Source organism: Mesocricetus auratus, unplaced genomic scaffold, assembly GCF_017639785.1.
Source record: "Mesocricetus auratus isolate SY011 unplaced genomic scaffold, BCM_Maur_2.0 Super-Scaffold_100026, whole genome shotgun sequence".
NCBI classification, from domain to species: domain Eukaryota; kingdom Metazoa; phylum Chordata; class Mammalia; order Rodentia; family Cricetidae; genus Mesocricetus; species Mesocricetus auratus.
The window spans coordinates 828,722-834,726 of NW_024429207.1; the positions used below are offsets into that span (position 1 = coordinate 828,722).

At 39.4% G+C, this 6,005-nt stretch overlaps 1 long non-coding RNA gene across 1 annotated transcript; it reads left to right on the forward strand.

Annotated features, from left to right (window-relative positions):
- The first annotated feature begins 2,632 nt into the window (after window positions 1-2,632).
- On the forward strand, window positions 2,633-4,242 carry LOC121134114. The gene is made up of 3 exons (XR_005871136.1): window positions 2,633-2,787; window positions 2,906-2,971; window positions 4,119-4,242. It is a non-coding gene; the product is annotated as an uncharacterized LOC121134114 (long non-coding RNA).
- The last annotated feature ends 1,763 nt before the right edge of the window (window positions 4,243-6,005 follow it).

A 6,005-nucleotide genomic window follows, 5' to 3' on the forward strand; every position in this document is an offset into this window, starting at 1 on the left:
ACACAGTCATCAAGACAAAAAGGCAACCCACAGACTGGGGAAATATATTCACTAACCCCTCATCTGACAGGGAGCTGATCTCCAAAATTTACAAAGAACTCAATAAGCAAGAATCCAAAACACCAAAGGATCCAAAGGAAAATTGGAGCACAGAACTAAATAGAGAATTCTCAGTAGAGGAATCTAAAATGGCTGAGAAACACCTGAGAAAGAGCTCAATATCCCTAGCCATCTGGGAAATGCAAATCATAACAACTCTGAGATACCATCTTACTCCTGTCAGAATAGCTAAAATCAAAAACATCAATGACAGTTTATGCTGGGGAGGATGTGGAGAAAGAGGAACACTACTACACTGCTGGAGGGAGTACCGACTTGTTCAGCCACTTTGGAAATCAGGATGGAGATTCCTCAGGAAAATGGGAATCAGTCTACCACAAGACTCAGCAATTCCACTCTTAGGCATACACCCAAAAAATGCACATTCATACAAGGATGTCTGTTCCACTATGTTAATAACAGCATCATTTGCAATAGCCAGAACCTGGAAGCAACCTAGATACCCTTCAGCGGAAGAGTGGATAGAGAAAATGTGGTTCATTTACTCAATGGAATATTATTCAGCAAAAAAGAAAACAATGGAATCTTGAAATTTGCAAGCAAATGAATGGCACTATAAGAAACCATCCTGAATGAGGTAACCCAGTCACAAAAACAGAAACATGGCTTGTACTGACTCATTTGTGGATTTTAGATATGAATCAGGGGAATGCCATCCTGCAATCCCACTTCCAGAGAATCTGGGAAACGGAACCTTCATCCAGTAACTGATGAAGCAGAGGCAGATACCCACAGGTAAACACTGAGCTGAACTCATGGAATCCTGTGACAGAAAGGGAGAACTAATGAGCAAAGGAGCTAAGACTGCGCTGGTATAACCCACAGAAACAGCTTATGTGAACAAGGGGGGAGCTCTTGGACCTCCAGATTGATGGCTATGTGGAAAGCATGGGACTGACCCAGACCCCCTGAATGTGGGTATCAGTGAGGAGGCCTAGGTAATCTATGAGGCCTTGGGTTGTATTTATCCCTGGCATACAAATAGACTTTGAGTGCCTATGCCACAATGGGGAATGCTCTCTTAGCCTGGACTCTTGGGGGAAGGCCTAGGCCCTGCCCTGGATGAAATGACAGACTCTGGAGATCCACCATAGAGGGCCTCACCCTCCCTGGGGGTGGGATCAGAGTGGAGATAGGGTGGGGAACTGGGGGGCTTGGTGGGGAGGGATGGAGAGGATGGGAGGGAAGGAGCTGGAATTGACATGTGAAACAAACTTGTTTATAACTTAAATAAAAAAAGGAAGAGAAAAAGAAGAAGAGAACAAGAAAAGTGACACATGAATAGGAAGCCACTATAGGTTTAAAGAGAAGCCTGGCACTAGGTAATTGTACAGAGATCCACAAGAATGACCCCAACTAGGAACCTAAGCAATAGTAGAGAGGCTGCCTTAAATGTCCTTCCCCTATAATGAGAATGATGACTACCTTAAATGCAATCCTAGAGCCTTCATCCAGTAGTTGATGGAAGCAGAAGCAGGTATTCACAGCTAAGCACTGAGCTGAACTCCTGGACTCCATTTTCAGAGAGGGATGAGTGACAAACAATGGGGTCAATACCATGCTGGGAAATTGCAGAAACAGCTGACCTGAGAAAGTGGTAACTCATAGACCCCAATCTGACAGCTGGGAAATCAACATAGGACCAAACCAGGCCCTCTGAACAACCTTCATGCAGTAGCTGATGGAAGGAGAATCAGGTACCCACAGCTAAGTACTGAGTCACACTCTTGGAATCCAATTGTAGAGAAGGAGGAGGGATGAGCAAAGCAGTCAAGACTGTATGGGAGAAACCTACAGAATCAGTTGACGTGACCTAGTGAGATCACAGGAACCCCAGTCATAAAGCTGAGGAACCAGCATTGGACTGAACCAAACCCTCTGAATATGGGTGCCAGTAAGAGTCCTGGGAAGACTATGGGACATCTGTCAGTGGAACCAGTATTTATCCCTAGTGCGCAAATGTACTTTGGGAGCCCACTCTCTATGAAGGGATACCATTTCAGCCCAGACACACAGGGCCTAGACCCTCTCCTCAAATGATGTGACGGACTTTGTTGATCCCATACTGAAGGTCTCACTGTCCTTGGGGAGCGGGTGGGGGATGGGATGGGAGGATGGGAGGGAGAGGGAATGGAGAGATTGAAATGTAAAATGATTGTTTGTAAAGAAAAAAAGAAAATAAACATTCCTAAGCTCTCACCCATTATTCTCAAACTTTATTAATGCAAATACATACTTGTCCAATTACATTAAATTTTACAGATAGTCATTTCAATATAGCAATGTAACACTCTCAGTCCATTAACTGCATTTGATATGTGATTACTATTTTTTAATTTACATGCATAATTTGTTTTGAGTTCAAGTATAGCAATAATTCTGCCTGGGTTAGAGTTGTGCTTTCCTTAATTCCAGCTGTGTGACCTGTTGGAAATGACTTAACCTTCCCACATTCCACATTTTCATCTAAAAATTAGTGACTAATGTTTTATGTTTGCTTTATACAGTATTCATGAAGTTGGTTGTGAAGACACACAGGAGGATTGCCAGTCTTGGCTACATGGTGACACAGCAACTTCTCAGTTTAAAACATAAATAAACAAACATGGGTAAATTGTGAAAATAATGTGAATTAGTAATTTAAAACACAGGAATACTTAGATCAAGGTAAGAATTTAATAATCTTATTTATATTGATAGCAACATTAATAGCAATATTCAACAAGACACATGGTTAAACATCACCTGCCCTTTCCGGAATTTTGACTGCATTTATCTTGTGCAGGTTTTATGCAGGCAACCATATCTCTTGGGGAGTTCAAGTGTGCAATGGTTCCAGCATTTGCAGAAGGTACTGCCTTGCTACAACTCTTCCTATTTTATGGCCCTTATAATCTTTTCCCTATTCTTTGATGAACCATTAGTTTTGGGGGAAAGGTTGAGGGTGGCATGTCATGGTGTGCTTGTGGAGATGAATCACATCTGTACTTCTGTGTAGGTTCCAGTGTTCAAACTCAGGTTGTCAGTCTCTGCAGCAGGTGTCATTACTCAATGAGTCATTTCAATTGCTCCAAGCATACTTTTGTTTCTTACAATCTTTTTCCAACTCTTTGTGTGTGTGTGTATACTCAAGAGAACTAGATACCCTCTTAAGTGTAATGACTAGATGAAGGTTGTTTAGAAAATTTTATTTAAAGAAGGTTTATATAAATAATTAATATATAATACTAATTATTTAACATAAAACTATATTCCTACATGAAGAAATAGATATTTATTGATAAGCATGATGGTCACAATTGTTCTCATGTCTCTTCTATGACCAAAGCCCCCTGCCCATCAGAAATTACAAAAATGTTTAATTACTCATGACATACTGTTCATCTCTTCTCTAGGAACTGCCTTGAGCTGAAAGAGTGACCTAACTCGTGGTTAACTCTATAAGGAGCAATCAGCATCTTTTGGCTTACCATAGCAAGGACTTGAAGTTCCAAACCTCAGTTTCAATTCTGCAGTACTCATTGTCTCATCCAACTCCAGAGCATAATTTTGGGTGAAGCCTTGCCCATGAGTACATCATGTCTCAAGAACAGTTTCTTCAGAATATGTCATCAGTTTTATACTTCAAAGAAATTGAAAAAGCAATTGAGTGGATAGTCTTACTTTGGGCATGGTGTTTCCATAAAAGAAGTCATGAGAGCACAGAGATAGATAAAAGAAAACCCTGAAAACTGAAGAGCCATATAATAGCATGGCTCTTATAATATAATACTCTCCCAGGGTCTCTTGTTAGTCAGGATCTACAAATAAAGTATTCATGCAGAAGATAAAGCTTGAGATTAAGGATTCCCTAGGCAATTAAAGTATTTGAGAAAATGTTAGTGATTTTTTAGAAGAGATTTGATATTTTTGTTTATTTTTCCAACAAAATATTTTATTGATTATTTGGGAATCGCACATCATGCACCCTAGTCACATTTACTTCCCATTCCTCCTAGTTTGCCATCCAACCCTTGTGACACCCACCCCCCAAAAAAGGAAGAAGAGGAAGATAGAAGAAGGAGAAGGAGAAGGAGGAAGAGAAGGAGAAGAAGAAGAAGAAGGAGGAGGAGGAGGAGGAAGGGGAAGGGGAAGGGGAAGAAGAAGGGGAGGGGGAAGGGGAAGGGAAAGAAGAAGAGAGAAGAATTCAATTTGTGTTAGCTATATACTACTCACTGAAGAATGGTAAAACTCTCAGTGGCATTCCCCTTAAAGAAAACTGAATGCTTTCCCACCCATACCCCCCAGAAACCGTAAATCATGGAAAGCTGCAGATCAGCATCATTATCAAAAAGTTCTCCAAGATGGTTTTCTGTCTAGGATGTTTTTCTTTTTCTTTTCTTTTCTTTACTTTTTTTTTGGAAGATGATAGGGATTGTCACAGCAAGGCCTTCCATGTCTCTTTTTCTAAACTGTGAGTCTGCAGTTACCTATACCACTGTAAAAGTAGATTCCTTGCCCTTAACCCTGAGTAGGATCATTGACTTCCACATGGTTCCAGGTGTCTGTGGATATTTGTGTTTATTAAAAGCTGTTTGACTCCTTAGATGGGACAGTTTCCAAACAAGTCAACATTTAACTGGAGGGTCTTAAGACTGGTTTTGATTTGTAGGACACAGATGTTACTTTTCTTTTTAGCATTGCTACCTATTTGTATCTAAACTTAAAGATCGTACATCGTCCTTAAATTATATCACTAGTGATCCTGAAATTTCAAATGCCCACAAAAAGAGACACAGATCAATTAATCTTAAAGGTCATGATGGGAATTTTTCTCGTCATTAGATTTGTGACTGCAAACAGATGGTCGAAAAGCATGAGAACAACTTCATCGTTCTGTGTATTCCAAAGCATGTGCAATCTTTAACCATAGCTGGATCCTGAGTCGTATTTTTAGAAAATATTTGAGCACTTTGACTGTTACCATTCCCATTTCCATTTTTGTTTCCTCGTTAATGTGTCAGTACATTTTGATGTATGGGACCTTGCATACCAAAATTGATGTTAAACTCAAGGCATTGCTTACATAAAGTCAAAACAGATAATTAGAAATAACCACATGATTGACTGTTCACATATTTTTCATTCAGAGTCTTGGCCTCAAGTAAATGTAACACAAAATATGAACTTTAGACAGATGATGCCTTTTCTCCTTCTTATATTAAACACCAGAGCCTGTCTGAGGGACTGCTCTTCTTGCAGTTAACTTTTTTTAATACTATGGATCAAATACTGTTAATGATGAACATCCATTCTCTTTATGATGCAATATTCTCTTTGCTAGAAGAACATTGCATGCATTAAAGTTATATTCCCATCTGGAATGCATATAATTCCTAGGAGCAATCTCAGTATTTACGTTTTGGTATTCTTTGTGAGTCTCAGTACACTGTTCCCCATCATCCCCTGGGGCTGCATGCTGGAAGGCTTTTACCTTGTCACACAACAGCAATAAGCATTCACTGAACAAACCGTGGGAATGTTCACTTAGTTCACGCTGATAATGCAAAGACTTTTTCTTGTCACATACATTTCTCCTGATAAAAAAGATGAGAAAGATTGATCGTTTTAGAGAACTTTGCCAACAGTATTCAATCCTGCAACTAAATTTTAGGAAATTAGAAATACACTAAGAGATGTTGTGACTTTATATATTAAAGCATGTACCTATAAATACATAAATATTTTTCCAATCTTTCTTTTATTGAAAGTATATCCCTCCCCCAAACCAGGGACCTAGAGTAAACCCAAATATTACTGTTCTACTAAAAGTACATTGACATAAAATGACTCCTAGTGACATATTTTCATACTTATAGATCACTTCCTTTCTCAGCCATCATCAG